Source organism: Diabrotica virgifera, chromosome 8, assembly GCF_917563875.1.
Source record: "Diabrotica virgifera virgifera chromosome 8, PGI_DIABVI_V3a".
NCBI classification, from domain to species: Eukaryota; Metazoa; Arthropoda; class Insecta; order Coleoptera; family Chrysomelidae; genus Diabrotica; species Diabrotica virgifera.
The window spans coordinates 173,581,838-173,609,820 of NC_065450.1; the positions used below are offsets into that span (position 1 = coordinate 173,581,838).

General features: G+C 32.8%; 1 protein-coding gene across 1 annotated transcript in view; it reads left to right on the forward strand.

The window, feature by feature from the left end:
- Positions 1–431: 431 nt before the first annotated feature.
- LOC126890505 (follistatin) overlaps positions 432–27,983 on the forward strand; it is a 513,129-nt gene continuing 485,577 nt past the window's right edge. The window contains exon 1 of the mRNA XM_050659494.1: positions 432–610. The gene's annotated coding sequence lies outside the window, so the exon portion shown is untranslated. The remainder of the gene's footprint in view (positions 611–27,983) is intronic.

Genomic DNA, 27,983 nt, shown 5'->3' on the forward strand with positions numbered 1-27,983 from the left:
CCACTGCAAAAGTACCCCAACGAGTTAGCAGTGAATTTATTGGGCAACGCCACACAACTACATTAATAGACTAAACATTAGAACTCCTATTGACTTACTATTCAGAAAATAAGTGTATGTTCTTATTTTTAGCTTTTAGTAATAAACTCATTAGGAGTTGAAAACTCTTTACATTGTTCGTTTATCAAAAATGCTTAGTGTTACTTGCTATGATGTAACAGATTGTATTTTAAAACAAATAAAAAATTATGTGTTTATAAAATACATGTAACAAACAGTATCCTTATTGCAGAAAACTCCCCCAGATTAGAGTCCTTTTCCTGCTAGACTCCGTTCCAAAATAACAGCCCTTACCAACCTCTACATTTTTTGAGTACAGCAGGCAAAACTAAAAGCATCGCGGACGCACTTTCAGTCGTATGGTGGCCTGTACCGAGGTGTTGCTGACTCCTAGGTCTCGCAGGTGTTGTTTAACTCGCGCTTCTCGAAGACGACAACGCAACGTGCCGTCCGTTTAACACTTGTTTTTGCGACGGACCTTCCTGCTGCATAATTTTTACTACATCCTGGAGATTCTTCGAACCTCGCTGGAGGTTCCGGGAAATGTTCGGTAAGTCGATGGATTCTTTTCAGACTTGTATAAAAATGTTGTAATTTATTAGCAATTTTGACTCAAATATAATTTTGTGGGGATGAAGATAGTAGAGGATTCGATATAAGAACGACCTTCACCGATCTTTTTAATGGATAAAAAATATTTGATATGTAATTTGGGATGCTAAAAATTATAAAAAACAAGGGGCGCCCAATTTTTTATTCTAAAATATATTTTTTTCATTGTTAATGAGGAAGGTTCCTTATGGGAAGACTGGCGATCGGGCTGCATTAACAAATAAAAAACAATGTTTCAAAATGAAACAAGCCCAAAATACTTATCAAGAAGTGATAGAAAAAGTTTGGACTTGAATTTTTAGCTACCTCGTTATTTCAAGAATGATATTTTTTACTTATGTTTTGCGCCTTGAAAATCGTCATTTTTCGTTTTTTTTTTTTTAGTTTTAAATTGTTTATAACTCGAAAATGACCAACTTTGAGAAACATTACACAAGACCTTTTTGTTTCGAATGATCCAAAAAATCTAAAATAATGTCTGCTTGGGCCGAAAAATTTTAGTAGAATTTATAAAAAAAAGGTCATTTCTTAAAAATATTATTAATTAATTATAGCCTAGACAAAATTATATCGGGCACCTTTGTTTTTTTTTAATTTTAACATACTAAATTACATATAATTTTTATTCATTAAACAGATGGTGAAGGTCGTTCTTATATCGGATTTTAGACTAAGATGTGCTTTTTTGTATTAAAAACGAATAATTCTGGCAAATATTACATACGTATAATATAGGGCAAATATAAAAAGTTTTAATTTACTATTTTAGTTGGGAATAAGCCACAATTTTAATTTGAAATTAAGTTTATTTGACATTTCGATTTCCACTTCATAAATCGTTATCAAAATACAAAACACTAATAAATTAAACAAATTTTGTTTTTGTTGCTTTGTAAAAAAATCTTCTAATAATTTTATTTTATCTGACTCATTCATATTGACAATTCAGACATATATTATACATTTTAAAGTAGATGACTTTAAACTGGTATTGCCCATATTTATGAGTTGCGTTCCTGCGACGAATTTATTGAAAGTTAAGTTCATTATAGAAATAGAAATATGCTTTATAGGTCTGGATCCCGCGTATGAAAAAAAAGTTGATGAATAGCAAGCTGATAATTTGTTACTAGCTTAAGGGTGTCTAGTCGGATAAACTTTGATATATGGGAACACTGTAACAGCGACAGTTTTAGTTGTGGAACAGGTTAAAAATTTGGAACGGTCAGACTACGAAAACGGCACATTTATTTTGTCCGACAGAACAAACTTAAACTCTCCGAACAGAGATTAAACTCTCATGCAAAAATCAGACTGCCATTTTTTACTTGTCATAATTCCTGTCATTTGACATATTCTACATGTTCCACCCATTAAAACGCCCATTTGGTAATAAATAGCAGTCTGATTTTTGCATGAGAGTTTAATCTCTGTTCGGAGAGTTTAAGTCTGTTCTGTCGGACAAAATACATGTGCCGTTTTCGTGGTCTGACCGTTCCAAATTTTTAACCTGTTCCACAATTAAAACTTCCCCTGTTCCAGTGTTCCCATATATCAAAGTTTGTCCGACTAGACACCCGTAAGCTATTAACAAATTTTCAGCTTGCTATTAATCAACTTTTTTTTCATACGCGGGATCCAGACCTATTATTGTCATGAAAAATTTAACAATTTTATAGACAAAGCTTACAAATAAAAACAATAACAAATACATAATAATTTACTAAAATTATATAAATCGTCAATATAAATGAAATATAATGAAGTGAAACAAAAACAGTAACAATCTATTGCGAAATTTAAAAAAATTGCAAATTGCATAATCTACCTTAAGAAATTTAATAAGTTAAGTTAAGCTGCTGCATATGACACTCAAATGGAACAGGGGAAAACAAGGAATGTCATATTTTATACATATTGAGATAAACACCAATAAAGGTTTAATTCTTATGATATCTAAAAACAACTTAGGAGATTCTTAGCAGAATTCTAGCAATTATTGGTCTATAATCTTAATATAATATTAATCTATATTAAGTAATTAATTTAATAATTCACCAAAAAACAGCTAACATTCCTTATTTTTGTCCAGTGGCTTGCGGACAATATAGAAGACTGATCTTTCTGGTTATTGTTCTGAATCGATAGTCTAGTCCTAGTCGATAGTCCTCAGTTTTTGCTACCACATGGCGAGAAAAGCCAAAATTCATGAAAAAGTGACATTCCTTGTTTTCCCCTGTACTCTTCAAATATTAAAATTAGAAAATTAAAATGATTAAAATTCTACTTACATATATATAAGAATACTATAATTTCTTAGTTACTGGTTAAGAAACTCTGCTATTGAATAATATGGTCTTTCAGATAGATAGGCTTTTCTCATTTTACGGAACTTGGGGAAAGATGTTTCAGATTTAAGTTGTAGAGGGGGATGGTTGTATAGTTTTTTTTGCAGAATATAATATAGATAAAAAAACAGTAAATCCTGTATAAAAGGTCTATTTAAAAAACCCTCAAAAGTGCCACATCAAATTCACATAACTAGTTTTCGACTGGTTTACCAGTCATCATCAGTGCTTACCTAAAATGAATATAACCTGATAAAAAAGGCAAAGATGTTGAAATTTTGACTAGGGTTAAAAAAATATTAGGTTATACTCACGTGCAATGTACATGCTAACCACCAAGAGAGTTTGATATAATACTATCTTGGTGGTTAGCATGTACATTGCACGTGAGTATAACCTAATATTTTTTTAACCCTAGTCAAAATTTCAACATCTTTGCCTTTCTTACTTACTTACTTAAGCCGTCCTCTTGTACCTTACGATGTCGAGGTACTCTTTGTCTTTCTTATCAGGTTATATTCATTTTAGGTAAGCACTGATGATGACTGGTAAACCAGTCGAAAACTAGTTATGTGAATTTGATGTGGCCCTTTTGAGGGTTTTTTAAATATACCTTTTATACAGGATTTACTGTTTTTTGTATCACATGGTATACAGCCAACTACAGGAAAACTTTCTCCTTGTGGATTTTTATAATATAGATGTATTTACTAACTCCCTGGACGGGATCGGTAAATAGATGTCAAAGGTAGAATTTCTGGTAGAAAGTCATGACTAGGTCTTGTTGGAAAGACATGTAGATGTTTACAAATTAAGCAAACAGTTTCTAAAATATATAAAGAAGGTAGTGTTAGAACCCTGTGATCTTTGAAGTAGCTTCTGCAATGTATTGTTCTATTGAGGCCAAACAGATATCTTATTGCTCTTTTTTGTAATTTAAATTAAAGGCTGTACCAGAACCCCAAAAAGGAAGATCATATCGAAGATGCGACTCGAACAAAGAAGAATATGTTATTTTGGAAGATGCTAAATTCATTTCTTTCGAAACAGATCTTATTGCATAGCAAGCTGAGGATAGTTTCTTGCTTAACACATCGATATGAAGGGACCATTTAAGGTTGCTACCTAAAAAAATACCAAGAAACTTTACAGAATTAACGATACTGATCTGGCTGTTATGAAGAGGTAAGGGTTGAAGAGCTCCTTTATAGGATAATGCTACCCTTTTTTCTACGGTAAAAGAGAATAAATTAGAATCGGATCAGGATTTTATTGTGAGCAGATCAGAAGTTATAGTAGCATGTTGAGTTACGATATTTGAGTTGCTCCAAGTGACACTGGTATCATCAGCAAAAAGAAAAATTGAATTAAATGAAATAAGCTTTAACTTAAAAATATCCGTCAGAAAAATCATAGCATATGATTTGTCTTTAAAAAGACAACCACGTGCAATTATGACAGTCAAATTCTCGTGTTGCTGATCCTATAGTAAATCACGAGGAAAATATCAGGAAAAAAACTCATGGTGCAATCCCGACATTATAAATACTTGGTCTTACATTTAATTTACTCCCAAAATTAACACCAACAATGATTTTATCTGTAGGTATGTTCTTTTAAAATATAAATGATTAGGTTTTTGACTTAGTAATAGTAGTATTTTCTTTCTATTGATATTTTCTTTTAATATGGGTACCTAACCACATCCTATTGCATTCTGCCAAGGAAAATTATTATCCTTTGTCGTTTATAAATAAATTTTTGTCGTTTATACAGGGTGTCCCGAAAAAAATGTTCATAAATTATACCGAACATTCTGGGGTCAAAATAGTTCGATTGAACCTAACTTACCTTACTACAAATGTGCTCATAAAAAAACTTACAGCCCTTTAAAATTACAAAATGAAAATCGATTTTTTTCAATATATCGAAAACTATTAGAGATTTTCTATTGAAAACGGACATGTATGATTTTTATGTCAGAAAAATCTTAAAACAAAATAATAGTGAAGTTTGTCCACCCCATAAAAATTTTATGGGGGTTTTGTTCCCTTAAACCCCCCAAACTTTTGTGTACGTCCCAATTAATTCATTATTGTGGTACCATCAGTTAAACACAACGTTTTTAAAACTTTTTTGTCTCCTAGTATTTTTTAGATAAGCCAGTTTTTATCGAGATGCGGCTTCTTTTTTAATATATTTACATAAAAATTTTCTGTGGGTTTTGCTCCTTTAAACCCCCCAAATGTTTGTGTATGTTCCAATTAAACTATTATTGTGGTACCATTAGTTAAACACAGTGTTTTTAAAACGTTTTTGTCTCTTAGTCTTTTTTTGATGTCACCTTTTATCGAGATGTGGCTTCTTTTTCAAAATGTACATAAAAATGTAAATTATAAATAAATTTTCAGATTATTAACAGGTCTCTATAATCGTACTTAAGCATATACAAATATGAATTCGACAAATACTTAAAATATCTCGATAAACACTAGCTTGTCGAAAAAGTACTAAGAGGCAAAAAAGTTTTAAGAACGTTGTTTTTAACTAACGGTAATACCGTTGATTGATAAATACGGATACAGTATATTTATCAGTCAACGGTAATACAATATTAATTTAATTCGAACGTACACAAAAGTTTGGGCGGGTTTAATGGAACAAAACCCCCATAAAATTTTTATGGGGTGCACAAATTTCACTTTCATTTTTTTTAAGATGTTGCTGCCATAAGAATGCCACATGTTCATTTTCAATAAAAAATCTTTAAGAGTTTTCGATATATGAAAAAAAATCGATTTTCATTTTGTAACTTCAAAGGGCTGTAACTTTTTTTGTGTGCACTATTGTATATAGGTAAGTGAGGTTCAATCAACCTATTTTTGACCCCAGAATCTGTGGTATAATTTATGACCAATCTTTTCGGGACACCCTGTATAATATAAGATTGGATCGAATGGAATGGAATAACTTAGAACAGGATGATATATCATTCACAAGAAATAGTATAGTAGAAATGAATGGGTCAGATAAACTTAAAGATTATTAAGAATTTTTTACCAAGCCACAAAAACAAGATTTGTTAAATTTATTTATGTTTTATATTTTGATAACGATTTCCGAAGTGTAAATCTAAACGTAAAATTAATTTAATTTCAAAGTAAAATTGTGGCTCATTCCCAACTAAAATGGTAAATTGCATAGAGATGCCACAAGAAAATAGCTTCAGAACAATAAACTTGTGGGGATGAAAAATGTGCTTTGTTTTTTTTGTATTCAGAACGACTAAATCTCGAAAATATTAGATGCGTATACCATAGGATAATAATAATATAAAAGTTTTAATGTGTTTTTGTGAAGTCGTTATGTCGTGTTATTATATGTGTTTTTTCAATTTCACCTTCATTTTCTTTTCAACCGTCAACCAAATTTTTAAATTTATAAGGAGTTTTTTCAATTAAAAAACTTGCAATGAACCCGGGAGCAGTCGCGCCGTTAGAAAAAATCTAACATTTTATCGTTGTCCGTGATAACTTGATGAAAATGAGCAATTTTGCAACATAACTTTCCACTCGTTAGTGCCTCGAGGAAGATTGTAGTAATGTGTACGTATTTTTTTTTTATTAAAAAACATTTATTTCTTTTTGTGGATTTTATGGCTTTGGTGGGAGATTACATTATTTCCGAAGGCCGAAAGTCGCTTAAAATAAACAAAAAGTTTCTTTTGAATGAGATATTTGAAATTAAAAATAACACTCAATTTTCTCTTTTTTTACCCCTGTAACTTATTAGAATAAACATTATGGAAGTTTTCAGGGACTTTGGGACCTCGGTAATAATGTAATCTTTCATTATGCGTTTAAATTTTTCAATCAAAAATACTTACCTATTAGTTTTCTCCGGTTTAGAAAAAAATAAATGCATTTAAAAAGGATCGGCCCGAAATTTTAAGCATACGCTCTTATTTTTTATTATAAATTATTATTTCTAATATTTTATTTGATGTTTTATCTTTTTATTTCGACTTAACATCGTAGTTATTTGTTTTGTTCACACTTAATATTTTTTCCTAATATAATATTGTGGGGATGAAAAACGTGTATTGAAAACGACTGCTTACCTTCTTCTTCTTCTTGTAGTGCCTATCCGTTTGGGATGTTGGCGATCATCATAACAATCTGTACTTTGCATACTGCTGCTCTAAAAAGATTTGTGGTTGTTGCGTTGAACCACGTTGTTCCTGTTCCTCGCTTTCCTTCCACTTTTCCTTCCAACATTAGTTGCAGCAGTTCATATCTTTGACTTTTCCTCATGATGTGACCGAGATATTCGATTTTGGCTGTTTTTATTGTGATTAACAGCTCTTTTCCTTTTAGCCAAAATATCTTTCGCTAAGATATCTTCAGGATTTGACGGTAAAGCCACATTTCAAAAGCCTCAATTTTCTTGCAGGTGGCGTCTGTGAGAGTCCACGACTCAACTCCGTACAACAGTATAGGAAAGATATAACATCGCAGTGGCCTTATTTTTATGGGTATCGACAAATCGACATTTGAATAACGTAGCCATTTTTTTGAAATGCAGATCTTGCTTTCCCTATCCTACATTTGATTTCTATGGAATGGTCCCAATTTTCATTTCAAACGACTACCTAATTCTGGCAAATATTTTGTACGTATAATATCGTTTATACAATTGGTTAGCAATTTTCTAATTATTCTTCCTTTGTTTTCAATTTTCAAATAGAGTAAACTTAATCCTGTCGAAAGATAAGAATATTTCCTGCTCTAATTTATTTAATTTATTTTTTTTTTGTTATGGTAGAAGAGCCCAAGCGGGGATTTTTGCAGTTACTCGAGCGCGTCAGATTATTACATGGGGAGAAACCTTGTACCCTGTAAATGTACCTCTACCATATATTGGCTTTTAATACAGCGGAGTTCGTTAAGGGGCGTAAGGAAATTGGCGAGTCACAAAGTTTCACAAAAAAAGCGAATATTTTGAGAAATAAACGTCAGATCGAAAAACTAAAAAATGCGCGTTCAATATTTTTCAAAAATCTATTGAATAATACTAAGTACGACCCCCACGGAGAGGGGTGGGCAGTAAATTTAAAATTTTAAATACGAAGTCCGCGATATTTCGTGAAATGAACATCAGATCGAAAAATTGCAAAATGCTCGTATTTAATATTTTTGAAAAATCTATCGATTGTCAACAAACACGACCCCTCACGGAAGTGGGATGGGGGGTTACTTTAAAATCTTAAATAGGAGCCCCCAATTTTTATTGCAGGTTTGGATTCCTAACGTAAAAATAAGCAAATCTTATTCGAGACATTTTTTCGAATTATGGATAATCGGAAAAAACGATTGTTGGAAATGGAATATTAAATTAAAAAATGGAAAGTCCCCCAATTTATGAAAAACTTAACTTAACTCTTTTTTGGTTTTAGGACCTAATCTCCACAACCCAATTGGTCCCCATAGATAAATTTAGCATACTTTCCTCCCCTGCTATTATTTAGTGAATATTTAATTCTCGAAAAATATTGTTACCTATAGTGTTTTGTGTTAATGATATTGTTTCTTAAACAAGATTAATATAAAATTTTTCCTTAATTCGCCAATTTTCCTTTTACTCCTAAATTTTTTTATTTGTTGTTTTAGCATTTATATTCAGTAGTAATAACCCGAGGACATTGATAATTGTGCGAAAAAAATTAATAACAAATTTCAAAAGCTTGTTGCTTGGAAACAGACCGACGCCTAGGCGGAGGTCTGTTTCCAATAAGCAACAAGCTTAAGAAAATTGTTGAGGATTTATCAATGTTCGAGGGTTATTCAGAAGATTTTTTTTGGTTTTTTTTTAGATAAATACAACACAGACTTATTTATTTAACCCGGGAGTAGTCACGCTGTAAGAAAAAATCTCATATTTTATCCTTTTTCATAATAACTTGATGGAAAATTTTTCAACATTGCTCTCCACTCGTAAGTGCCTTGAGAAAGCTTGTAGTAATGCGTAGAATTTCTTTTAAATTGTTTATTGTTTTATTTTTTTTTGTGGAATTTATGGCTTTGGTGAGAACTAATTAGCTTTAAAATTTTTAGAAATAGATATTTTTACCATAAAAAGTAAATAAAAATATAAAGTAGAAATTTGATTTAAATTCGTATTTAAATCTATATTGTGAGATTTTGTTCTTTACGCGCGACTATAGTCCAAGTAATGAAGCTTAAAATAGGACAAAACCTCGCAATTTTTACAGAATGGACCGATTTGCTTGAAAATTTGAGAATAAGTAGTGGATAGTCCAAGGATCAAAATCTATATGATGCCGAAAGACGCTTTTACCATGGGGGTGGTTGCCACCCCATCTCGGGGGTGGAAATTTTTATTATATTTTGACCGCAAGAGTTGGTAAAAACATTCATTATAAGCAAAAAACGTTCTATACATTTTTTTGATAATATTAATAGTTTTCGATTTATTCGCTATCGAAAGTGTTAGTTTTATATCGAAAAAAACAATGTTTTTAATCAGTTTTCTACTAATAACTCAAAAAGTTTTCATTTTATCAAAACAACTTTACTTAACAAAAATGTACCTTTTGAAAAAATAAGCAAAACCTTTTTTTTATTTTCTTTAAACCTATAGTAATTGAGCTATACTTTATTATATGTTGGCTCTTCTTCGTCAAATGCTAAATATTGTAGTTTCAAGGTCAAAGGACGGACAATCTATGCATTTTTCGAGGATAACTTGTTAAAACAAAATTAAAGTATTTAAAAATATGTATCTCCAGAAATAAAAAAAATCTCTAGCTAAAAGAATTAAGTGACTTATTATGAAAAGGATGTCAGTCCCTATTTTTTTCAGCAAAAAAGTTATGGTAAACAACCCCCTAATCACCACCCTAATTAAAATTTGTCATTGACCTGATTTGGTTTTCTTGATTTATTTATTGTTAATAAAATCTAGAAGTTTGATAGGCTTCGAATGATTAGTTTTTAAAAAAATGGAGTTAAAAGCGAATAACTAGTTTTTATAGTTTGGTAAAAAATGCCTTTTTCTTCAGAATAGGAAGATTAGCATCAGAGATACGAAAAAATATTGAAATATGAAATTGTAGCTTATTCAATTCCCAAGAAATTGGTTTGCAAAAATTTTTTTTGCAGTAAAAATTGAGTGGGTTATTGACAATTAAAACTTGTAATATCATGCAAAAACCACCTTTACCAACCCTTTCAATGTCACCTCTTTTATGACTGAGAATTTTAAAAGGATTCAATATTAATAGCCTTACAGATCTTGTAATAACCTACAAAATTCTTGTTTAACTAACTTTCTAAGATAAAAAATAAAAAAGCTACGGTTAAAAAATCAATATATTTTTTTGAAAAAAAAAAGGAGAAATCCAATTGGAAGCATAATAGTGTAAGTTAGCGGTGTTTTTAGTCATTGGCCTTATTTATTCTGCTTTATTTATGTATTATTAATAGATTCTAGAAGTTTGATTTACTTAGGATAATTAGTTTTTAAAAAACTGAAGTTTAAAGCGAATAACGAATGTTTGCAATTTGGTAAGAAAATGCCATTTTCTTCAGAATAGAAAGATTAGCATCAGAGATACGAAAAAATGTTTAAAAATGAAATTGTAGGTAATTTAATTCCCAAGAACTTGGTTTGATAAAATTTGTTCTACGGCAAAAATTGAGTGAATCGTAAATGAGTACACATCGAAAAACATTGATTTTTTCTATACAAAACTAACACTTTCGATAGCGAATAAATCAAAAACTATTAATTTTATCAAAAAAATGTATAAAACATTTTTTACTTAGAATGAATGTTTTTATTTACTTTAGCAGTCAAAATATAATAAAAAATGTCCACCCCCGAGATGGGGTGGCAACCACCCCCATGGTAAAAGCGCCTGTCGGCATCATATAGATTTTGATCCATGAACTATTCACTACGTATTCTCAAATTTTCAAGCAAATTGATCCATTCTGTAAAAATTGCGAGGTGAAAAGCTTTGGTTCCTGGACTACTACTTACGTTACGGAAGTGAGCGCGACTGCTCCCGGGTTAAAAGCAAAAATTACCTTTAAATTACAATTAGTAAATGAACAATTCGAAAAATTAAACGAAGACCCAGAGGTGTTAGTTTCAATAACTGACGACGATGTATTTTCACGCATGCTGTTAATAATTAGGTTGTGATCCTTGTTTAAACTGCGTACCATCTTTTCTTCTCATATTCACGGCCAATTATTCTACCGTTCGGCCTCCATCTAATTCATAATTTCTAATAGTTACTGCAAAAGTCCATAAAAGCTTTCCAAACAAATTTCTTACTGTACACAGTCTTTCTGGGTGTATTTGACTCGATAATTTCGTTTATCTTCTCATCATTATCGCAACCAAATCGTGACATGTCGAATTTATATTAATTTATGTCAAACGTCAAAATTGACAGTCATACGTAGCAACGAAGTGAAAACAGCCCATGGGATTTGTTATCAGAATGTTGCTGTAATTAGTTATTTTTATTTACATGACCTCAAATATAGGTCTGGATCCCGCGTATGAAAAAAAAGTTGATTAATAGCAAGCTGAAAATTTGTTAATAGCTTAAGGGTGTCTAGTCGGACAAACTTTGATATATGGGAACACTGGAATAGGGGAAGTTTTAATTGTGGAACAGGTTAAAAATTTGGAACGGTCAGACCACGAAAATGGCACATGTATTTTGTCCGACAGAACAGACTTAAACTCTCCGAACAGAGATTAAAGTCTCATGCAAAAATCTGACTGCTATTTATCACCAAATGGGCGTTTTAATGAGTGGAACATGTAGAATATGTCAAAAGACAGGAATTATGACAGGTGATAAATGGCAGTCTGATTTTTACATGAGAGTTTAATCTCTGTTCGGAGAGTTTAAGTCTATTCTGTCGGACAAAATAAATGTGCCGTTTTCGTGGTCTGATCGTTCCAAATTTTTAACCTGTTCCACAATTAAAACTGCCCCTGTTCCAGTGTTCCCATATATCAAAGTTTATCCGACTAGACACCCTTAAGCTATTAACAAATTTTCAGCTTGCTATTAATCAACTTCAGACCAGGATTTTTAAGTAAGCAAAAAAGTTTCAACTTAATCATTTTCGTTTTGTTCCCACTTAACTTATTAACGCCCCAATTATTTTTTATTTTAAAATTTTAGAATTTTGAACATAATATGAGTAATATTGATCTTAATATGGAAATATTCATAAAATTGTTTGATATATTTTTGTATTTTTGAATTTTGACCCATCCTATTAATAGATCACTAGGCGTTAGCATTGTTTAAAAAATAAACACTGGCGTTAGTGTTATAATTGCAAGTATGTATGATGTATGTATGAATGAGATTAAAATATCTATGGACATTTTTTCTTTAAATTGAAACAATTTTAAAATTAAAAAAATAAATAAATATTCAGTATTAATAAAAATAAAACCAGGACGCTGGCTAAGAATGTCATGATAATTTTCCTCATTTACATTTTACCCTTCTTCATCTATATTTTGTTACAGATGTATATGCTTCTTTTAACCTCTTATTGTTATAGTTATCCCTGCCCTTTTATATCCTCTAGCCATTTCATTTTCTGGCTATTTTCTATAAAGAATCCCCCGGGCTGCATCTTTCCTCTGACTGAAGCTATTAATTTCAAATCATCCATATACAGCTTCGCCACCACATTGTTATTATTTTTTATGCTAAAACCTGAGTCAGTGAAGTTCAATAGCTGAGATATTGGGTTCGTAGCTAGACAGAACCACAGTACGAATCACGAATCTCTTTGAAACAGGCTCCGGCTGATTGCGATATTTTCAGATTCGATGTTATTTTCACCAGGTATTTGAAGGTGAATTTTAGTCTTCCAATTCGTCATTATATGCTTTAAAGAGCTCACTATATTATCGTCGACTTTATATATTCTCAATGTATCTATAAGCCATTCATGTGGCACTGAATCGAAGGCCTTCTTGTAATCAGTGAAGGCAGTAGAAAGATTTCTTTTTTTTAATATCTATCTCTCTCTTGTCGTTTCCCCATTACTGAGGATCGTGATTTCTTCCAATATTCCTAACATTTTTTTTTCATTGGTCTCTATCTTCAGCTGCTCTAAGACCTTCGCAGAATGAGTTTTCAGCTGAATGCTTTATTTGGTCGGACCATCTAGTTGGTGATCGTCCTCTTGATCTTCTCCCCGGAACGTTTCCAGAAACAATTAATCTCTTCAAACTGTCGTCACCTCTGCGAACCACGTGACCAAAGAATTGCAGAATTCGTTGCAGACATTTTGTGGACAGCCTTTTTTTAATATTGAGTTGGTTTAGAATGGAAACGTTTGTCGTATGAGCTATCCAAGGTATGCGTAGCACCTTGGATAGCTCATAAGACAAAAGTTGGATGTGGTGCTTCTCCAGCACCACATCTCAAAGGCATCAATTTTTTGGCACTCGGATGTGCGAAGAGTCCAAGTCTCTGCTCCTAAAGAAATATTAAGAATACAAGGGCATTCACCAGTCTCATCTTGGTATTTTGAGAGATATATCTGTCTTTCCAAACTTTAGTTAGGCGACTTATCGCATTTTTTGCCATACCAATACGTCTCCAAACTTCTGCTTCACAGTTACCATTGTTAGTTATACTAAACTACTATACGGGATAGACAAAGGTGTTTACTATTTGGTATTCCTGTAACATGTTAGTCAGTTGAATAGTGTCGAATCTGTCGACCACCATTATTTTTGTCTTAGCTTTATTGATTTTCAGACCAACTTTATTGTTTTCGTACTCAACTCTTCGCAGAAGATCAACCATTTCTTGCTCATTTGCTGCTATAAGTGTAGTGTCATCAGCAAATCTTAAATTGGAGATTTTCCTACCAGCTACTGTTACTCCACCGGTCCATCCTTCTAAAACCATCCTCATGACATGTTCACCATAAATGTTAAATAAGTCAGGTGACGACACGCATCCTTGTCTAACACCTCTCTCGGTCTTGAATTGGTTTGAGAACTTCTGATCTAGTCGTACTGTCGCTATATTAGACTGGTACAGATTTTTAATAAGTGTCACCAGGTACATTGGTGCGCCCATTTCTATTGAAATTGACCACAGATTTATCCAGCTTACACAATCAAATGCTTTTTGGTAGTCAACGAAGCATATAATCATAGGTACTTGAAATTCTCTAGACTTTTCAATGAGTTGTCTCAGGTTCAGGATTTGTTCCCTTGTACCTTTACCCTTTACAAACCCTGCTTGTTCCTGAGGTATATGGTAATGTAGATAGGTTTTTAATCTGTTTTTGATAATATGCAACAATATTTTACTAGCATGTGTTATTAGTGACAGTGGGCGGTAGTTTTCACATCTGGTAGTAGTTCCTTTTTTGTGTAGTGGGATATAAATTGAGGTACACCAATCAGATGGCCTTTTTTAATATGCCTGGTTAGAAATAACTAAGTCTAAGGAAAGTTGTTCTTTGCAACTTATAAAACCCTTAGCGCATCCTTTCTGTTGAGGCTCTATGATATTGTTTAGAGTACAGTGTTGCTTGGTAGATACGCCGCGCCGGGCTACACAGGATGTGATCAATTTATACAAAGTTAGAATACAAGTAATTGGGTGGTATTTGGCTGGATCTTGGGTGTTATTTTGATCCTTCAGTATTAAATAAGTGGTTCCTTAACTTAGGAATGATGGTATTTCCTGTGGGTTAGAAATAACACGATTAATTAGGGTTGATAGCACTCTTGCACGCTTCAAAACTTAAGCCAGAAGTTTCGGACACCGTCCGGTCCAGGAAATTTCCAGTTATGAAGCTCCTTGATAATATTTAAGACTTCTTTCGTGGTGAAGGGTTCGTAGAGTGTAGTAACATAGTGGTGTCAGTGGTGATCATATACATATTATTATTAATAAAAATTGATGGCGAATGTCTGACATAGGCAAGTTTAATTCGAACATTTTCTTTTAAAATATTTGGCAATTTCATATCAGTAATGAAGAAGAACCACGTCATAAAAATGTCAAAAAGCACTAAAATGCATTAGAAACCGAAACATAAATTTTTGGCTATAAAACTTGGTCTCGACAATCTTGATGATCTTGAGACAATCTGTATAAACAACAGGTGAAACCTTCATTTTTTGTTTTGGTCTAGACCGACACGGTAAGCATGAGGCACTCGGTATAATTGCAATCTGGTAATGAGTGTGGTGCAACGTTGCCACTCCAGATAAATAAACCTGACCACACCAACCACACAAACAATAACCCCTTTTATTTATAAGTAATGTATATATTATAAGTAATGTAATTGAGAGACACTGCCGTAAATGTGATGAACTATTTCTTATGTTCGTTGATTTGAAGGCGGCATTTGATACGATAAACAGAGAAATAATGTGGAAAATATTGGAAAATTATAATATGTATACCAAAAAAGATGATAAAAGTCATAAAATGTATATAATATGGAAGTGGAAGGGCAAGTACAAATAAATGGGGAAAATCAGGCACGTTTAAATTGGATAAGGGAATTAAACAAGGAGAACTAAGTCCTGTCTTATTTGTAATAGTCATGGATACCTTAATAAAAAATACAAAAGATCAAACCAGAAACCTTCAATATGATATATTGAAGGTTTCTTTTTAAATCCTGCTATATTATAGCAGGATACAAAAACTTAAAAATGCAATAACCATCAACTCCCTTCTATACGCTGATGATATAGTTATAATCACAGACACAGTTAAGAAAATCCAAAAACTAATAGACATTTGGCAAAAAGAGATACAGAATTTAAAAGCGGAAATGAATCTCCATAAAACAAAACTTATGATAATAAATGAAGATGAGAAAAAAGAAAGGAATGCCAATATAACTGTAAAGGAACAAGAAATAGAATAAGTATCTAATTTTGAATATTTGGGAAATATAATAACAGATGATGAGAAAAGGGACATGGCATGACAATAAGTAACAAACTGGAGAAAGCTACTTACGTCTTACGTGTGTTACTCATTAAATAATACAATTTTTGGGACATCAGAAATAGATAACCAACCTAAACTCAGAGTATATAACAGCATAGTTAATCCGATAATGCTCGGAATAGTGCTCGTCAATAAGTGTTACTATGGTTTATTAAGAAGACAGATGGGCTCAAAAATACCTAGAAAAATTAAATTGACCGTCTACAAAACACTAATAAGACCAGTGCTAACATATAGTTCTGAAACTTGGTCACTTACACAGAATGACCAAGAACTGCTCAAACGTTTTGAGCGAAAAATCTTGCGTTTTGGACGTCGAAACGTTAATAAAATCAGTTTGTTAGTAAAATTGTGGCTTATTTTCCATTAAAAATAGTTAATTACAAAAATAGGGTAGCGGATAGGAACTCCTTTCGACAGTCCTACCAGGGAAAGTGAATCAATCCCTGCCCTCCGCAGATTCCAGGAGTTTCCTGATCCGGGAAACTAGTACCTGCTTAGGGTTCCTTGTCCAGGGTCACGGATGAAGACCACAACGGTATCCACGGCGGAGAATAACATCTTCGGTACGGTGTGTATGGCGGAAGTGGCGACCCCCGATTTTAGGGTTGGTATAAAATTAAATGGGGTAGGTGGAACTCCTTAGCCAGGGTGAAGGCAATTACCTAAGAGACGGTCACTCTAAATTTAAAACTCTGGTCCTCCAAGCTTGGGGTTGAGGCAATGGGCTTGCTCCTCATTCCTCGGAAAAAAGTATATTGGAAAAAACCTGAAAGTAAAGCCGCGGAAAAAGGACAGACATTTTGAAAAACCAAACTGGCAACGAAAACGGTTATTGAATGTTGGAACGTGGAATATACAGGGTATTAAAGGAAATACTGCAGAAATTCAGCAAGAAAGTATAAAAATGAACATGGACATTCTAGTGATAACTGAGACCAAGAAAAAAGGACAAGGAGTAGACGATATTGGAGAATATGTACACGTATATAGTGGAGTTGGAAAGGATGAACGTGCCAAAAGAGGAGTATCCATACTCATTCATAAGAAGTATACAAATGCTATAACAAATTGGCAAGCAATAAACGACAGAATAATAACAGCGAATTTTACCATAAAAGGACGTCGTTAATCAATTGTGGGGGTATACGGACCGACTGCGGATGCAAAAGTGGAAGAGAAAGAACAGTATATCGCAACTTTAGAAGACACCATAATACAGATTGGTAAGGGAACTCTTAGTTTTAGGCGATATGAATGCACGAGTGGGCAAAAAAATAAGAAATAATGTCATTGGAAGGTATAGAGAAGAAACCCTAAATAATAATGGCGAGCGGTTAATAGAACTTTGTACGCGAAATGAACTAAAAGTCATGAATGGATTCTTCAAACACAAAAATATACATACTTACACGTGGGTTCAAACAACACGCAATTTGAAATCGATTATTGATTATCTAATTGTGGCCCAAAAAACGAAACTGAGAATCCTTGATGTTAGAGCATATAGAGGAGCAGAAGCTGGAAGCGACGATTACTTGATAAAATCCAAAGTAATACTACCTTCATGGACCCAACAAAAACAGGAGGTCTCAGCCTTAGAGAATGGAGAGAAAATTGAAGCGGTTCGATATAATATAGAAAGTTTAGAATACCACAGTACAAAAATGCTATGCAGAAGCCGACTAGATAATATAATATATTGGATGAAGGAAGATTGTCACAAAACATAGAAAACGTACACCAATACATTATTTCTGTGAAATACTTTAATCTGTTAATTACTGTAATGTTTAAAAACGTTGAATTATTGTACCTGTGGCAATGACCTACGTTGTCGAGACGCGATACGAGACTAAATAAATAAAAAAATATTTTAAAACCTTTTATTCAGAGAGTGTGAAAATTTCAAAATAAGTCGTTTTTTATTTGAATTTAAATAACCACATTTGGAGTATTAATTTATAACACTAAATACTACCATACATAAAATATACACTATAATACAATTAATATTATCGGTATATTTATATACCTAAATAACAAGGGTAATCCAGGGAGGGGCCATGTCCCCTCCCGAGAATTTAAAAAATATAAATTTAAATATTTGCAGTTCAAATGTGTTTAGTTTCAAACACATTATGTACAAAACAGGGGATTTAGTGTGCAACATAAGAAGTGCGAGAGAAAATGGCTCTAATAATTGTTCCAATAAACAACAATGTATTTTGCAATTTACTTTCGTTCTTCATAATTTGTACAGTAAAATATTCGTTGTCGAGATAATCCACAACAGACGTATGTTCGTTCGTTCATACGTATGTATGTCTTCTGGACTATAATTGAACAAAAGCACTACAGGGCAGTCAATGAGGTTATTTGGCTCCGAGCTCCATCCTACTACATTGATTTACTTGATATTTTTACGATTAGTAGAGAATAGCTCAAGAAATAAACTTTACCCTATGTCTATGTGCGCTTTTATCTTGGGGGTGGTTCTCACCCCTTCTCGGTGGTGTAAAATTTTTTGGTTTAAATAACCACGGAAGTGGCTAGAGAACCTAATTCTAAGCAAAAACTGTTCAATATTTTTTTTAAACTCAATAATTTTTGAGTTATTCGTGGTTGAAAATTGGCCGTTTTCATTGAAAAATGACATCTTTTCGGACGGTTTTTTGCTAATATCTTAAAATCTATGCATCTAACGAAAAAATATACAAAATATTTTTGTAGCTTATAAAAAACGTAGAAAAATGTATAGATTCGTTCCTTCATATATCTTCTAGTTATAATACAAAAAGAGATATGGTAGATGAGAAGAGTTTGTTCTTTTGGTGTATGCTGAAATCGGTGTATTTAACTTGAAATAAAAGAGAAACGGTCGATTTTAGTTGTATAATGCTACCAATACCTTTTGTAGTGATTGAAAAGACCTTCAGAATGAGCAACATTAAATTTCGATTACATTCAAAGTAAGCGAGATATCCTGCAAAAAAATTGATGACTAATGGATTTAAAAAAAATGTGAAGTACATTTATCCCCTCATCCATCAGAATTTAAATGCATCGTTTTCCTTCTACAATACTTTTTATTATAGTGTTATTTCTATGTTCAAAATGTTGGAAGGATTTAAAATGAATAGTTTTTGAAAAAAAAAATAAGATCAAATTATAGAGCGCATTTTTAAATGTTCTTAAGAATCTTCCTTTTTCTCCATGTAACTCGAAAATGATAAGAGATACGAAAAAAAGGTAAAATACAAAAATGTAGGATTTTGTTGAATAAAAATTTTGTTTTGAGTTTCATTATGGTATCTCTTATAATTTTCAAGGTACATGTAGAAAAAAGATTTTTAAGGAAATCCAAAAATGCGCTCTACAAATTAATCTTATTTTTTTTTCAAAAACCATTCATTTTAAACCCGTCCCACTATTTCAACCCATCCATAATAGTAAAATAAAAGGTACTGTAGAAGTAAAATAACGCATTAAAATTCTGGTGGATGAGAGGTTAAAAATATACTTCTCATTTTTTCTTAAAATACATTAATCATCAATTTTTTTGCAGCATATCTCGCTTAGCTTGAATGCAATATATCTTGAATATTGCTCATTTTATAGATTATTTTAAAGCACTATAAAAGGTGTTTGTAACGTTATACACCTAAAATCGACCGTTTGTCTGTTATTTCAAGTTGAATACACCGATTTGAGCATGCACCAAAAAAACAAACTATTTTCACCTACCATATCTCTTTTTATATTATAACTATAAGATTTATGAAGGAACTAGTCTCTTTGGTTTTTTATAAGCTACAAAAATGTTTTTTATAGTTTTTTTAGTTAGATGCATATTTTATAAGACATTTTCAAAAAACCGTTCGAAAAGGTGTTATGTTTCAATGAAAATGGCCAATTTTCAACCACGAATAACTCAAAAAATATTGAGTTCTCAAAAAAAAATTATAGAACAGTTTTGGCTTACAATTAAGTTCTCTAGCTACTTCCGTGGTTATTTTAACCAAGATGTTTTCTACCCCCGAGCACACATCGGCATAGGGTAGACTTTGAATTAGGAGATAAGTAAAGGCTATTCCCAAAATTTCATTAAAATCCATGCAGTAGGATAGAATTCGGTGGTAATATCCTATTTTTGCTCCCATTGACTGGCGTACTAATGGAAGCTCCAATAATGACAAGATGTTTTGTAAATAAAAATGTTGATAACTTTACGAAGTGCCAATTGTTAGAACGACCTTGGCAGCCATCAAAAGTTTATCAAGTTCCATATTCTGTACACACAAATAATAAAAAAGAAATGAAACGTTACTTGGGTCACCAAGACTTAGAACACTTGGTTGGTACTTTCGCACATTCAAAAAGTTTTGCAAGTATTGCTTTTTATTATTCTAATAAAACATATGATAACAATAAAGGGATGGTAGCCCAAAGCCTTGTCACGAAACCTTTAACATCTTTCGCCAAACTCATGGGCAAAGACGGAGCCATACAAACCCATAAAAAAACATCATACCACAAGGAGTACGTTCAGGTTGAGCTGGATTTTCTACAAAGTTATCACAACCCGCAAAAGTCAGTCATTAACCAGATAGACTATCAGAGGTCTAAACAGGTATAAGAAAATAGAGCAAGACTACGACCAATAGTAGAGTCTATAGTGTTCTTAGGTCGACAAAATATTCCTCTAAGAGGCCATCGTGATAATGGCCTTCTGCATCTGGACGAAGCTGCTGGAGGTGGACCTAGCAATGAGGGGAATTGTAAAGGTTTAAAATCGCGTCAGGAGATAAGACTCTCAAACAACACCTATCCACTTCGTTTTCCGAGCAGCATACATGAGTAGTACGAGTCAAAATTAATTGATAACATGTTTTGGAAAGATACAGTAGGAAAAATGAAAGAATACCCATGAACGAACATATAAAACACGCTGTGTTTTCCTGTCGCCGTGTCACACAAAAAATTGTCCAGCGCAAGTACATGTAAGAATTATTATTACATGTACTTGCGTTGGACAATTTTCTTTGTGACAAGGTGACAGGAAAATACAGCGTGTTTTATATGTTCGTTCATGGGTATTCTTTCATTTTTCCGACTGTACATACACAGTAACAACATTGGTAGACTTTGTTAAGTTCATTGATGCTTATGAGAACATAAAAATAATTAGTGAAAAAACATGAAAGAGGGGAAGAACAAGGCCTGACAAGATAAGCATTGGGAAGAATAGTTTTAAGCTTGTTGTATTACCCACTTCGTTGCAGTTTAAAAAAGTTTTTCGTAAATATTATTGGTTAGTGGTTAACGGTTTATTGACTTCGACAAGAAAGAAAAGAAAAGAAAAGAAAAGAAAAGAAAAGAAAAGAAAAGAAAAGAAAAGAAAAGAAAAGAAAAGAAAAGAAAGAAAAGAATAGAAACGTTCTGTTATTTGTTGACTCCGAGAATTCAGACGCCACATTCAATTGATCATGACCTATTATTTTTTTCATTTATTTAGTTTCTGTTTCCCAATCTGCATCCGAATCTGACTCGGAACTTAAATCTAGCAATAAATTTTCCATGACCGCAAACGTAAACAGGCATAACTACTGAGTGAATTGCGAGTGTGACAATATGCGCTTAGCCGACCCAGAACATGAATTTCGTGCCATGTGTTGTTTGTGCTGCCCTGTGTGGCTTCCGTTGCATGTGTCTCAATGTGAGCCTGGCCTTAATGCGGGCATGCAATGCTGACCACACGATGACGATACGGAAACGGGGCGTGTGCTGCCCTGCATATAAGTTTTTTACGTGAAATCAGGGCCCCCGTAACTCGGCGTGCGACGCACGCGGGCGTAACCCCAAAAGGGCGCCAAAACCGAAGGTTTGGCAAAATAAGAAGTATTTATTTTAACGAGATATTCATTTTTTATACAATTTTAATTTTAAATTTTTGATGAACACCTAGAGAAATCTCAAAAATAAAATATTGCGTTATTACTGAAAAAATAATTAAAATCTTATTTTATACTTGGTGTTAATACCTACCTATTATTGCATTTATTGCGAATGCCTATTTTGCAGTATCCGTAAATTGTTATACTTTGTTTAGAGGTCAAAACTTTTTGGATTGTAATATTCTGTCCAAATTGGAATCTTTCGTGGATTTTGAAAATGAAATAATTTCATAAACATTTGGCACTGGGAGTTTTTTTGAGGGGAGTAATTAAAATTTTGAAAATTAAATTTTCAAAAACCTAACGGTGTCTAGGTTGGGTTTTAGGTTAAATAATTGTAGTTTAATAGAAACACCCAATTTGATAAATTAATTGCCTATTTGTATAAAAAGTTATAGATAGTAAATATAAAAATATTATGTAGGTACCATTATATTAATTTCTAAACTAACTACCATTTGTTAAATTCTATAAGCAAGTAGAATTCTAGAGCAGAAGAATTCTCAAGCAAGTTCTTTACTATTAAGTATCTAATCATTTAAATTTATTTGTAAATAGTGTGATTATTTGGTATGTTTATTACAGATTAATATTGTATTAAGCAAAATGACGCAAAGTGTAACAATTGACATTAAAGTACTTATTCTAAAACTATTTAAAACATATCATTTTAAACATTTCAGAGATGAAAATGTTTTTGAGGGAATAATTATTGCTCAAGCGGAAAAATTAGCAGCTGATCTTGAAATAGAACAAGATTTTCCTTCGTTAAATATTGTGAGACGAAAATATAAATCAAGATCTTTCGATTATGAAGATAGAGATGAGAGATCCAAAAAACGCGTTTAAAATATTTTTTTTTTAGAATAAAATTGATCAAGTTCGTTAAATAGTCGATAGTTTTGTTTTGTTAGATATTTTTACATTAAATGACAATGATATTTTAAAAAATTGTCTTTCCCTTCAACAAAAGATAGCTGATCTAGTAAAGTCGGAGGCGAGAGTAAAGATTGATGCAACTGATTTATTTAGCGAAATAAAAGCTATATAATTATTTACATACTTTCATCACCTAACTCACCAAATTCTCTTGATATTCAAAAATGAAAAACCATTTTCAATTTCGTTGCAACACGAAACTACAGATGCATCATATAGTTCAATCAGAGAGTGATGCAAGCACCTCTACCGATTTCGAAACTTACTAGTCTCTCATCAGGAGGCACATATGCTGCTCTCTCTGATCCAACCAGGACAAACCCCGGCGTGCAGTCATGCATTGCAACGAACGAAATTGCATGGATGCCCTAGCGGCAACTGCTAGCAAAAACTAAGTTTTTAATCTAATAGCAGACAAAATAACATAAAAAATGTTGCTCTACATCCTACCAGATTGAAAATAATGGGAACCTTCTCTGGTTACACCTCCGAGGCTTCTAAAATTTGCAAGCCATAACTGATGCTGAGTCTAAGGAAGATGAAGGAATTTTACAATTTATAATTTACATCGCATCTGCTCATCTCTCGTTGGAACTTTACCGCGCTGAGCAGATGCGACGTGAATTAAAAATTGTAAAATTCCCTCATCTTCCTTAGACTCAGCATCCGTTATGGCTTGCAAATTTTAGAGGACTCGCAGGTGTAACCAGAGAAGGTTCCCATTGTTTTCAATCTGGTAGGATGTAGAGCAACATTTTTGATGCTGTTTTGTGTGCTATTAGATGGAAAACTTAGTCTCTTGATATTCTTTAATAATGTATATTTGAAAATAATCTAACTTCATCTTTACCAAATATCACTATTTCATGAAGAATCATCCTCAATTTACCTGTGTCTGTTGCTTCTGGTGAGAGATCATTTTCAAAATTAAAGTTAATTAAAAATTATTTGAGGTCTACTATGACACAGAAAATATTAGCTGGTTTGGAAATATTAGCTGTAGAGCAAGAGCTCGTCAATAAAATTGACTTTGAAGATGTTATAAAAAATTTGCTGCATTCAAATCTAGAAAAACACCAATTTAATTCAATTTATATTTAAGATATCGATTTCTAGTTTTAACTAATATATTAACGTTTTTGTTTGTTTTTTTGCCACCACCCGTAAATTAGTTACAAGAAAAATAACAAATGTTATTGCAATTTCTGTTGTTTTATTACGAGTAAAAAATAAAAAAATTATAGATTTATTTTATAATTAGATTATAGGTGGCAGATTTAAAGGGAGCTAAAATATGCCCCGCACGCGGGTGCGGCTCTGCCTTGCGGGGGCCCTGCGTGAAATCAATGATTTTTTTCAAGATAGACAGTGGTATTGTGTATGTATCTATTACCGGCCAAACTCGATTTCAGGACAAACTAGTTTGGCCTAGGCCAAACTAGTTTGTCCTAAGCGCGTTAGGATAAACTAGTATGTCCTAGGCCAAACTAGTTTGTCCTATCGTGCGTAGGCCAAACTAGTTTATCCTGATATAAATATACACACTTCAGACCAAACTAGCTGATCCTGATATAAAGACGCACACTTCAGGCCAAACTAGTTTATCATGAAGTGTATGTTTTCATATCAGGATAAACTAGTTTAGCCTAGACTAAACTAATTTAATCTAGTCAAAAGTAATTGATTACAGATTGGTTGCTGATTTAAACGTAAGTTTAGAAGACACTATTAACTGAAAATAGTACGGGGAAAACAAGCCACGAAAGCACTCCATGGAGTGATATGGAAGAACACTCTAACTAAAGAAATCAAAAAAAGGATTTTTCAGGGCATAGTGCTGAATATTACCCTACAAGAGCGGAAGAATGGCCAGTGACAACAATAATACGTAATAAAATACGAACAGTTGAGTTGGAGTTTATGAGAAGGTGTCTACAAATTACCAGGTAGGATAGAATAAGAACAGAGGAAATATGAAACAGAATAGGAGTAGAATGCTCAATTACAAACAAGTTGTGGTATTAAAGGTATAGCCCTGAAATGGTATGGGCATGTACAAAGAATGCCGGAGCACAGGTGGCCGAAAAGATTACTGGACTGGGACCCGCGGGGAGGAAGACGGAGACGAAAACCTGCTGTGATATCAAAAACGCACATAGGAAATGCTATAATAGATAGAGACCTCAGAGATGGCTAGAGTGCTATGGAAGACGGAAACGGCAAACTCATAATGAGAAAAAGCCAAGAAGAAGTAAGTAATTCAGCGAACTAGTACGGCTTAGGGCCGATTTCTCATATCGAGTTCAACTCCAGTTTAACCTGAACTTTTAGTAAACGTCAGTTTAAAGTCAAAATCGTCTTTCTCAATTCCCGTTCAACCGATGGCAGTTTAAACTTGAACGATGCTTGAACGGTGGAATTCGGCCGTTCAAAGATTTCAGAACTCAGTTCAGATGATTTCATGGACTACGCATGCGTTGTATTAACACGAAACGCTGTCATAATATAAATATATCCTCTTTTATTATATTAAGCCTAACGATAAACGATAACATTATTTGTGTTTTTATAATATTTATTTATAATTATTAAAATGACTATTTGACTATAAATACTTAAATTTAACTTTATTCAAAAACAGCATAAAAAAGGTAGTTCAAAATGGCGACAGTTTTTTGCCTTTTGCCATCTATTGGCATTTCTCGAAAGCTGTAGAACGAGCACTGACATGAACGCGCAATGAGAAATGCATTCCAAACAGAACCGGAGATCACCTGTGAACCCGGTTCAACTGAACCATAGATTAACGCAGGTATGAGAAATCGACCCTTAATATAAATAATAAATTGAATAAAATACTTTGTTCTTGGAAAAATAATCATTTTTATTAAAATTATAATTATTCGTAACAAACAAACAATAATATTGAGTTATATTCGCGGTTGGACGGACCGAAAGCCTAGGTCAAATTTCTCACCTTTAGTAGCATCCTTAGAATACGAATTTTTTGGGTAACAGTTGATCCGGATGTCGATAAGATTGTTATTGACCAAGAACTTGAGGAATTACATAACCGCGATCTCTCGCAAAACAAAATATTTTTTGGTATTTTTTGGGTCATTCTAATCAAAACATGTTTCTACAATTTTTTTCGTAGGATGGCTAGTTTTCGAGATAACCGCGGTTGAACTTTCAAAAAATCGAAAAATTGCAATTTTTGAACCCGAATAACTTTTGATTAAAAAATAAAATAGCCAGTCTGCTTACCGCATTTGAAAGTTTAAGTCAAATTATATCGGTTTTAATTATTTGCATTGCTAAAAATTTATTTTTTTATTGTTTAACAAAGCTGTAAACACATGGTGTTTCCCGTGCCTTTACATGCATTTTAACGCATGCTACGTAGAAATAGCCTCAATTGCACTAGTACCTATTCTACCTACTCGTTAGATTTTAAATGAGAAATCATAGAAAACATCACTCACGCACTAGGTGTTTGTAGCTTTGTTTAACAATAACACAATAAATTTTTAGCAATGCAAATAATCAAAACCGATATAATTTGACTTGAACTTTCAAAGGTGCTAAGCAGAATTGCTATTTTATTTTTTAATCCAAAGTTATTCGGGTTTAAAAATTGCAGTTTTTCGATTTTTTGAAAGTTCAACCGCGTTTATCTCGAAAACTGAGCATCCTACGGGAAAACTTGTTAGAACATTTTTTACTTAGAATGACCCAAAAAATCCAAAAAAATGTTTTGTTTTGTGAGAAACCTCTGTTATGTAATTCCTCAAGTTCTTGGTCAATAACAATCTTATCGACATCCGGATCAACTGTTACCCAAAAAATTCGTATTCTACGGGTCAAAATACATGAAAAAAACTTGGGTAAGTCCATCTGAATAAAGGAGGCCGTTGTACCCCCCCTGGCGACAGGACTAGTTGTAGAATGGGTTAATGAAATTGAATTTAAAAGTAACCAATAAGTATTTATAAAACTGTAGGAAAATCCATTTTGACAAAAGAATTAAAAAAAATATATCCACAAGGAAAAATTTCCTGTAGCTGGCTGTATACCATTAAGTACAACTAAATTTAATGACAATATTTTCTTGGTAAAAGATATATTTATTTAAAAACCCTTAAAAGGGCCACAAATATCACAACAAAATGTTTTCGCTCCCTAAAAAGAGCATCACCAGTGTTACAACCCACCTGCTGAGCAGGTGAATTGTGAGCACATAACATGCTGAGCCACCCAAAAACACAAAGATTAAAACCCTTTAAAAGTTGACTAAATGTCTTACATAATTAAATAAATTATGAAATTCAAAGGATGGATATAATCCCTATGGATAAGGTACTAAGGCAACATATGACTCCCACGTCGTACGTGGGTTACCAGGTTATAATAAGGTCATCAAAGGCGAAAGGCGTCTCTCAATGTGATAACCTTATTATAACCTGGCAACCCACGTACCACGTGGGAGTCATATGTTGTCCTAGGGCCTCATCCATAGGGATTATATCCATCTTTTAGATTCCATAATTTTTTTAATTATGTAAGACATGTAGTCAACTTTTAAAGATATTCAACCTTTTTATTTTTGGGAGCTCTGCATGTTAGGCTTGTAACACTGATGATGCTCTTTTTAGAGAGCGAAAACGTTTTGTTGTGATAGTTGGGGCCCTTTTAAAGATTTTTAAATAAATAAACCTTTTACTAAGAAAAATTTTTCATTAAATTTACTTAAAAAAATAGTTGTAAAAATCTAACTGTAAAAGTTTAACATCAGGTATAATCATTCTTCGCAGAGAAATCTTCTTGAGATTGCTTTTCCTGGCCATACTTTGAGATCAATCACAAAAATAGAAAGAGACCCGGCACTTTTCTTATTCAAAAGTGGTTTCAGTTTAATTTTCTGAAAGCTTTGCAGAGAAGTAGTTTTGGTCATACCGATCAAAAGTTCTCATTGCCCCAAGACTCAGAAATCAATTG